Below are 7,471 nucleotides of genomic sequence, written 5' to 3'. Positions count from 1 at the left end.
TTTTTTCCAAGTGGCCACTCTTTGATATTTTCTTAAATGCATTTAGACATAGAAAAGCAGCTAACAGGTTCTCAGTATTTGTTAGGTGATATTATTTGCCTTAAGTTTCATAAATATTTTGTAATAATGACATTTCCCCATGTAAAGCCATCAAGATTTTCATAACTTGTTTTTTTAACCTAGTATATTTTTAACATAATAGGGTACAATTTAAAAGGTTAGGCTATTTACCTCAATCTCTAAAATTTTGGCATTCCATGCCTTTTCTTTTAAAAATATTGTAAAGAAGGAGAAGAACTCTTGATACAGGAGAGTAGTCTTTATTCTGAATAAGCATCAAAGATATCTGCTGCTGAAGACCATGTGGGCGATTCACACAATCTTTCAGATTTATAGCAGGCCAAGTATTGAAAGGAAGAGCTTCATTAACAGCAACAAATGTGTCAGAAGTGGAAATGCTGATCTATTTTTGGGTTTCCTCTGTGTTTGATCTGAATTCATCTCTCGATCTAATCTCTAACCAGTTGTGTTCACCAAGACTTCAGGCAGTGCTGTGCCTGTCAGAATCAAACTCATCAAGAGCATTTTAGAAAGGAAGCTTTTCAGCATCTTGAAAGATTTTTAGGGAATATAGGACTTTTATGAAAATGGAAAAGCATATAAAGGTAGGTCAGTTACATAAGAGTGCTTTCAGATGAGTAGCAAGGACTGACAGCTGTGGCTAGAACTCTGTATTGGTATACAGTGGGAAACTGGAGCCTGCCGAGAATATAGGTATTTTACTTTTTATTGAAAGATATTTGTGTGATACTAGAAGTTCAAGTTCAGTTATAGGGCAGAGCTGGGGGTGCATGTCAGCTGGTACAAGGACACTTGCTGATTGATAGCGTAAATGCACATAAACTCTTACTGAAAACTTCCTTTTGGGGGCCGGGGAGATGGCTCAGTAGAATAAGCGCTTCCCTGGGAAGCGCAAGGGCCTGAGTTCAATCCCCAGTTAAAAAAAAAAAAAAAATTCCTTTTGAGTTACATGTTTTATTTTGTTCATTTTATATCCTCATAGCTCCCCAAGCTAGTTTAATTAAGTGGGTAATCCTGTCCTACCCATTGCCTCCTGTCCCACTCCTTGCAGCCTGCTAAGCTTTTTATTGATGATACTAGACTATAATGAGTCAGATTAACAAGGTGTAGGACCTGGCAACTGACCAAAGAGGTTATCTTGTTGGCAAACTTCCTTTAAACTATCTATGTTCAGGCCAGGGACTGAAAGCAGATGAGAGGTATATGTTTTTCTTCCCCATTCCTTCATGGTAGGGCAGCATATTTTATGATATAGCAGATACAGCTCCCATGACACCCACCCAAAGATTGTATATATCTCTGTGATTCCCAGGCACTCAAGTGCTGAATGTGGGAACACAGCAGTCACAGCAGTGTATGAGTGAGACTGTTCTACACAGGGCCCTTGGGTCAGCTTCTGTATCTGGTATTCCCCTCGTGTGGAGTGAGGAATGCAGTGGGACACTGGGGATGGTCAGGAGAAAATGACGGGGGGAGTGGTTGCCATCCATAGTCCAGAACACCACAGGAATCCAAGGACAGGTGCTGGGATATGGCTGGGGTTAGAACTTTCATCTCCCACTAAGGTGGGTGCCCATTTTCTTTTCTTCTCAGCTCTCAGGCTGCCTCCCCTGCCCTATCACTGGAGAGGTACCCTCTCTGGTTTGAATTTTGGGTTTTCAGTTTGATAAAAGCAGCTGACAGAGATGGAGAGGTTACTGCCTATTCAAATTTCTACTTCATAGTCATAAAGCAACTTGCAACATGTCCAGGACCAACCAGTGATGACCCCACTGTGACATCACTGAAGCTCTTTTACTAGTATTTTTGAATGATACTACTAACTTCTAGATTGAAAAACTAAAAGCATATGAATCATCTCTGATACCTCCTCCTGCTTCAGTTCTATATCTAGCTTATCATCTAGTCTATCCATCTCTTCTTATTTACTCTTCAGTATTTGTAACTTATCTTCCTATTCATAACACTACTTTTGTTGAAAGCTTCAGAACCATGCAATTTTACATGTTCCTTTTCTACAATGCAAGTAAAGTAAGCTGTTTAAAATATAAATCTGGGTGGGGGAGATAGCTTGGCAGTCTAAGTACCTGCCTGGCAAGTGCAAAGACCTGGGTTTGATCCCCAGTACCACATGTCATATGCTATACCAATAAATAAATAAATAAACAAGCAAACAAATATTTAAAAAAAAACAAATCTGACTATATTTCCTGCTGCTGAAAATTCTTTATAACTCACTTCTGCTCCTAGGATAAAGCTAGAATCATTTCTTTTAGAGTATGGGGGATTTCCAGGGATCAAACTCTGAATCTTGTGCTTGCCAGGTGCCTCTGAGCTATCTCCCCAGTCTCTTAAAGCTAGAATTTTGACAAGGCCTGCAGAACTCTGCAAGCATGATAACTTTCTTTTTCCAAGACTCATTTCCCATTCATTTATTAATTATTTAATCACTGTCTTTCTTCCATCAGAAGAGAGATAGCATGTTTTGCTTGCTGTTATATATTAGTGCCTAGTATATAGCCCACTACATTAAAAAAAAAAACCTTACATATGTTGAATATATAATGAATCTACAAATGAAATGTGTGGGTGGGTGATCCATTCAAAAAAAATTTACAGATTGTAATGTAGCATCTTACCAGTTGTTGTAAATGGCCTAAATATCTAGATTCTTGAGTTTATAAAAGTTAAGGGCCCTCAGAAATATTTTTAGCTGAAACCTTTCTTCTTGATAAGGAAATTGAGACCCAGAATGCAGAAGGGACTTGTAAAAAGTCCCTAGGCTAATTAACAGCAAAACCCATATTATTGCTTAGGTCCTGTGATAGTCAGTTCTAACTTTCTCTGCAATTGATTCATGACTTTTTATTTGTATCTAAAAGGAATCAAGAAGGATTTGATTTTTTTTTTTTTTTTTTGCGGGGGTGCTGGCTCAGAAGGAATCTAGAAATACAGAATAGAAAAACCCTGAAGGTAGCCTTGGGCTAAAGACCATTCTTCCCATTGCTGAGGGATAAGGCTCAGACATCTCTTAATATTCACTGCATTTTTGCTTAGTTCTATTAAATTTTTTTCATGTTGAGTCAGAGCCTGCTTCTCTCTTCTCTTAATAGTTATCTACATACTCCTAATTGTATCCTTTGATGGGACAATAATTCTGATTCCTTTACCTAAGCAGCCTTTAAAATTTTGAAAACTGTGTTTCTTAGTTTTCTAGACTGCATATCTTTGGCTAGTTTTTTATAGGCACAATTATCTTTTCATTTGTTTGCTTTTTTTTTTTTTTTTGAAAAAGGATCTCATTGTGTAGCCCAGCTCAGCTTTGAATCCTTGAGTGCTGGGATTTCAGGTGTGGACCATCATACCTGGCTTCAGACACAGACATCTAATGGCATTCATTTTTGTTCAGCATTAGGAATTTAGAACTGAATTCACAATCCCAGATATTACATGATCAAGTGGACTATAGGAAACTGCAATAGCGCCACCTCAAGCCTTGTCTGCAGTTTTGCTTTCCACATTTCCGTTACCTGTGGTCAACCATTGTCCAAAATATTAAATGGAAAACCCAGAAGTAAATTGTAAGTTTTAAATTGCGTACTATTCTGAACAGTCAGTTCAGTGAAATCTGGTGCTACCCAATTCTCATGTCAGTAGCCATCCCTTTGTTACTCACTTTCTAGTTATTTAGTTCCCCTCTGGTTTTTTAGATGACTATCAGGTATTAATTGCAGTGCTTGACTTGAAATCACTTTACGTACTTTATAATGACCCCAAAATGATGCTGGTGATTCAAAAATGCCAAAGAGGAGCCTTACAGACTTCCTTTAAGTGACAAGAGAAAAGTTCTCAAATTATGGAAAAAATATACTTAAGTCTGTGTTAATCTATGGTAAGAACTATCTTGAACTTGTGACAAAAGGAACAAGAAATTCATGCTAATTTTGCTGTCATGCTTTAAACTGCAAAAGTGACAGCTATAAGGTATTATGAGTACTCCATTAAGATGGAAAAGGTATTACATTATAGGATCTGGTGCTATCTGGAATTCAGGCATCTCATGGAGATCTTGGAGCATATAACCGTGGATAGTGAGGAGCTGATATATTTATTCTAGTTGTAAAGAGATGATCTAACATATATATGGTTTAGCAGCCAGGCCCTGGAGTTGGATAGACTTGGATTTACATATTCATTAAGACTTCTCTAGACTCAATAGATTAATCCAGGTGAGCTTTTAGTAGTCCATTGACTGGTCCATACAAGCCTTCAATGCTTTGTACTTGCTATGATTAATGTTGTCAACCTACATAGAAAAACAAGCATAGGAGAGTCTCTAAAGAATAATGATTGTTAAGCTGGGTATGGAGACACTTACCTGTGATCTCAACACTCTGGGTGGCTGAAGCAGGAGGATGGGAGTTTGAGCCCAGGTTAGCAACTTAGTGAGAACCGGACTCAAAATAAACAAGGTCTGAGGATATATCTCAGTGGATACCTTCTTACCTCAATAGATACATATTGACATCGTGATCTCTTAATGCTATAATTCAAAGCTTTTTCCCCATCCCCCCGTTACCATTTCTTATACCTCCTTCCCACCCATCTCACCATCTTTAGAGATGGACTTTCTCCTTTAAATATAACTTTCAAAATTGTTAGACCATGGAACATTCCTTTAAAAGCAAATATCATGAAGACTCTAATATACAACAGATGAAAGTGATAAGTATTATAAGATTCAGAGCATTAGTCTTAAAAGTAGAACTTACAAAATTGAAACATACCAAACTAAATCAAAATATAATTTAGATCTAGTTTCAATAGTGTTTATGTTACAAGTTATTGAGAAAACCTTATTGTATACAAACCCTGTAATTACAAATGATTTTTTAAAAATTCATATAATTAGCAACATTTAATTCAAGTTAATTCAGGGAGAATGTGCTTTAAACTGTTGAAGTCTGAAATAAATGGGAAACTTGTTTCATGAAGTTGAATTGCTAACAGTGTCTAATAGTATAACAGAGGTTAAGAGTAGGAAATATTTATTGTGAGGGTCAGATACCTTCTGCCTAAGAGAGAGAGAAGAGGACCTGGAAAGTGGATTACTGAGGACCCACTTTTTAGGGGAAGTTTCAGAGATAACAACTACATGGATACAACATGGTTTAAGGCTATGATCAACCAATAAGATTACAAGTAATACTGATCCAGTGGGGAAGCAAGTCATGAGCAGTGTGGTATGTGGAAAGAACAAACAACTTTTGGGGAAGGGATGAGTTCAAGGGTTGTAGTAACCCACCAAAGTGATGTCTCTCTGTATTTTATTAGACTAGATGTTCCCACTTATTTTAGGCCTCATCATACCATCTTTATCTTGAGGCCTAGCCTCCAACAGATGTGCTTCTGGCCATAGTTGTAATGAATTTTCATCTTTGCATTGATTTTGTTGAGGGCCCAGCCCTATATGACTTCCTGTAATATTTCTGCCTAACTGTAAGCTCTCTGTAAGAATACCCTAGACACCAGTTGCAAGTTCTAGTATGTACTTCTAAGCTTTCACTTTGGAGGTTCCCATAACCCCCTCCCTAGGTATTATAAATGGCTAGAATAACTCACAAAGGTTGGGAAAATACTTACATTTACCGGTTCTTTGTAAAGATCAACTTGGGAACAGAAAATAGTCCAGTAAAAGCTCCACATACTCACTTCTGGACAACAGGTATCAAGATTTTGCTGTACTTTTTCAAAAATTCTTTTTGTAATATGTTATAGCAAATCCCAGACATCAAGCCCTGAGAGTTTTTTACATAGTATTAAAATAATTAAACACATTTCAAGACAAAACTAAAATTGGGCATTTATAAAATATGTGAAACATCTGTGCAGAGTAAAATTTATAACCCACTTCCCAATTGCAATCATTCGTAAAAGAGCCTTGATAAAAATGTGTGAATGCTATGAAAATGATTCCAGTGATGCTGAGCTCTTTGATCCTGGATTGAGACTAAGAGCTAAAACTAGAGAATCATCATGGAATATCCTTTAAAATCATGAGATATGATGGAAACCCATTTACCTAGTTTTCATTGCTACTTTATTATTATTTCCAATAGCTAAATCAGAAAAGCACTTAGTTTATGACTTACAAAAATTCCTTGTTTATACTACTCCAATAATTAGCAGCATTGATTCTTTTAAAACTCTGATTATTGAGCTAGGGAGTTAGCTCAGTGGTCGCAAGGACCTGGGTTCAATCCCTAGTACTACATGCCATGCGTGCCGAGGAACCCAGGGCGTGCCATGGCAGCCACCAAAACTGGGTGTGATAGTATACACCTGTAATCCCAGCTCTGGAGAGGCTGAGACAGGAGGATCACTGTGAGTCCGAGCTACATAGCAAGACCCTGTACCAAATAAGTAAAAGATTTTTTTAAAACCCTCCAATTATTTTTCAAAAGTTACTGAGAAAATTTCTGGCCCAGCCCAGAGACAGAAATTTAAAATAATAAAAAAAATTGCTTAAAAAATTGCTTGGACTGGGGAGATAGCTCAGCAGCACGATTGTCTGCCTGACAAGCACAAGGTCCAGAGTTTGATCCCTGGTACAGAAAAAAAAAAAAATAAACAATTGCTTTATGGTTAACATTGCTGTATGATTTATGTCTTCATAAAATAAGGATTCTAGTTTCTTACACCCTTGGTCCTTTTTTTTCTTTCTAATGTGGAATAAGATGCTATTTAATTTTGTTCTTCCATAGCTAATATTTTTATGTATATGCTTTAATGATTTTTTTCTCTACAAGATGTTTTGGACAATTTCAATAAATAAATAAATAAATGAAATAAGGGTTTTTTTTAACACCATATCTATACCCAGTTTTTAAAATTTGCTTTTTTGGGGATTGGGAAGATAGCTCAGTGACATAGTAAGCACTTGCCTGGCAAACACAAAGTCCTGAGTTCAATCCCTGGTTACCAAAAAAAGAATTCTATAGAATTTTCTTTTCTATTTGGTTCTTCTAGATTTTATATTCACAGAGAGGTAATTCTGAGCTGTTAGTGGTTTTTCATTTATTTTTGGAACAGTTTGATTATTTAATTCTGCTCTGTGGAGTAGGAAATACTTATGTTTTTAATATCCAAAGATTCAGATCTGCTTACTTCACAAAATTCTGATTCTGGATATGTCACACTGGTTCTGGGAACTGTCTCAGTGCTAGTTGCGTCTAAAGATTCCTCCAGTCCAATTTCAACCTTCAGAATATTTGATATCACACAGTTCAGTTTGCAGTAAACCCTTGATCTTCTTAGCCTTTTTCTAAGGAGCTATATAGCATTGATGTAATTGTTATTCATATCAGTTCTTTTTTTTATTTTTATTTTT

General features: G+C 36.6%; 1 protein-coding gene across 6 annotated transcripts in view; it reads left to right on the top strand.

Moving 5' to 3' along the window:
• The window catches only part of Tacc1 (transforming acidic coiled-coil containing protein 1), a 112,385-nt gene that overhangs the window by 59,891 nt on the left and 45,023 nt on the right, over positions 1–7,471 (top strand). The gene's annotated exons all lie outside the window — the stretch shown is intronic.

This window comes from Octodon degus, unplaced genomic scaffold, assembly GCF_000260255.1.
Source record: "Octodon degus isolate 3935 unplaced genomic scaffold, OctDeg1.0 scaffold00088, whole genome shotgun sequence".
NCBI classification, from domain to species: Eukaryota; Metazoa; Chordata; class Mammalia; order Rodentia; family Octodontidae; genus Octodon; species Octodon degus.
The sequence above is the reverse complement of the archived record's forward strand: the minus strand, read 5'-3'. Positions and strand labels throughout refer to the sequence as shown.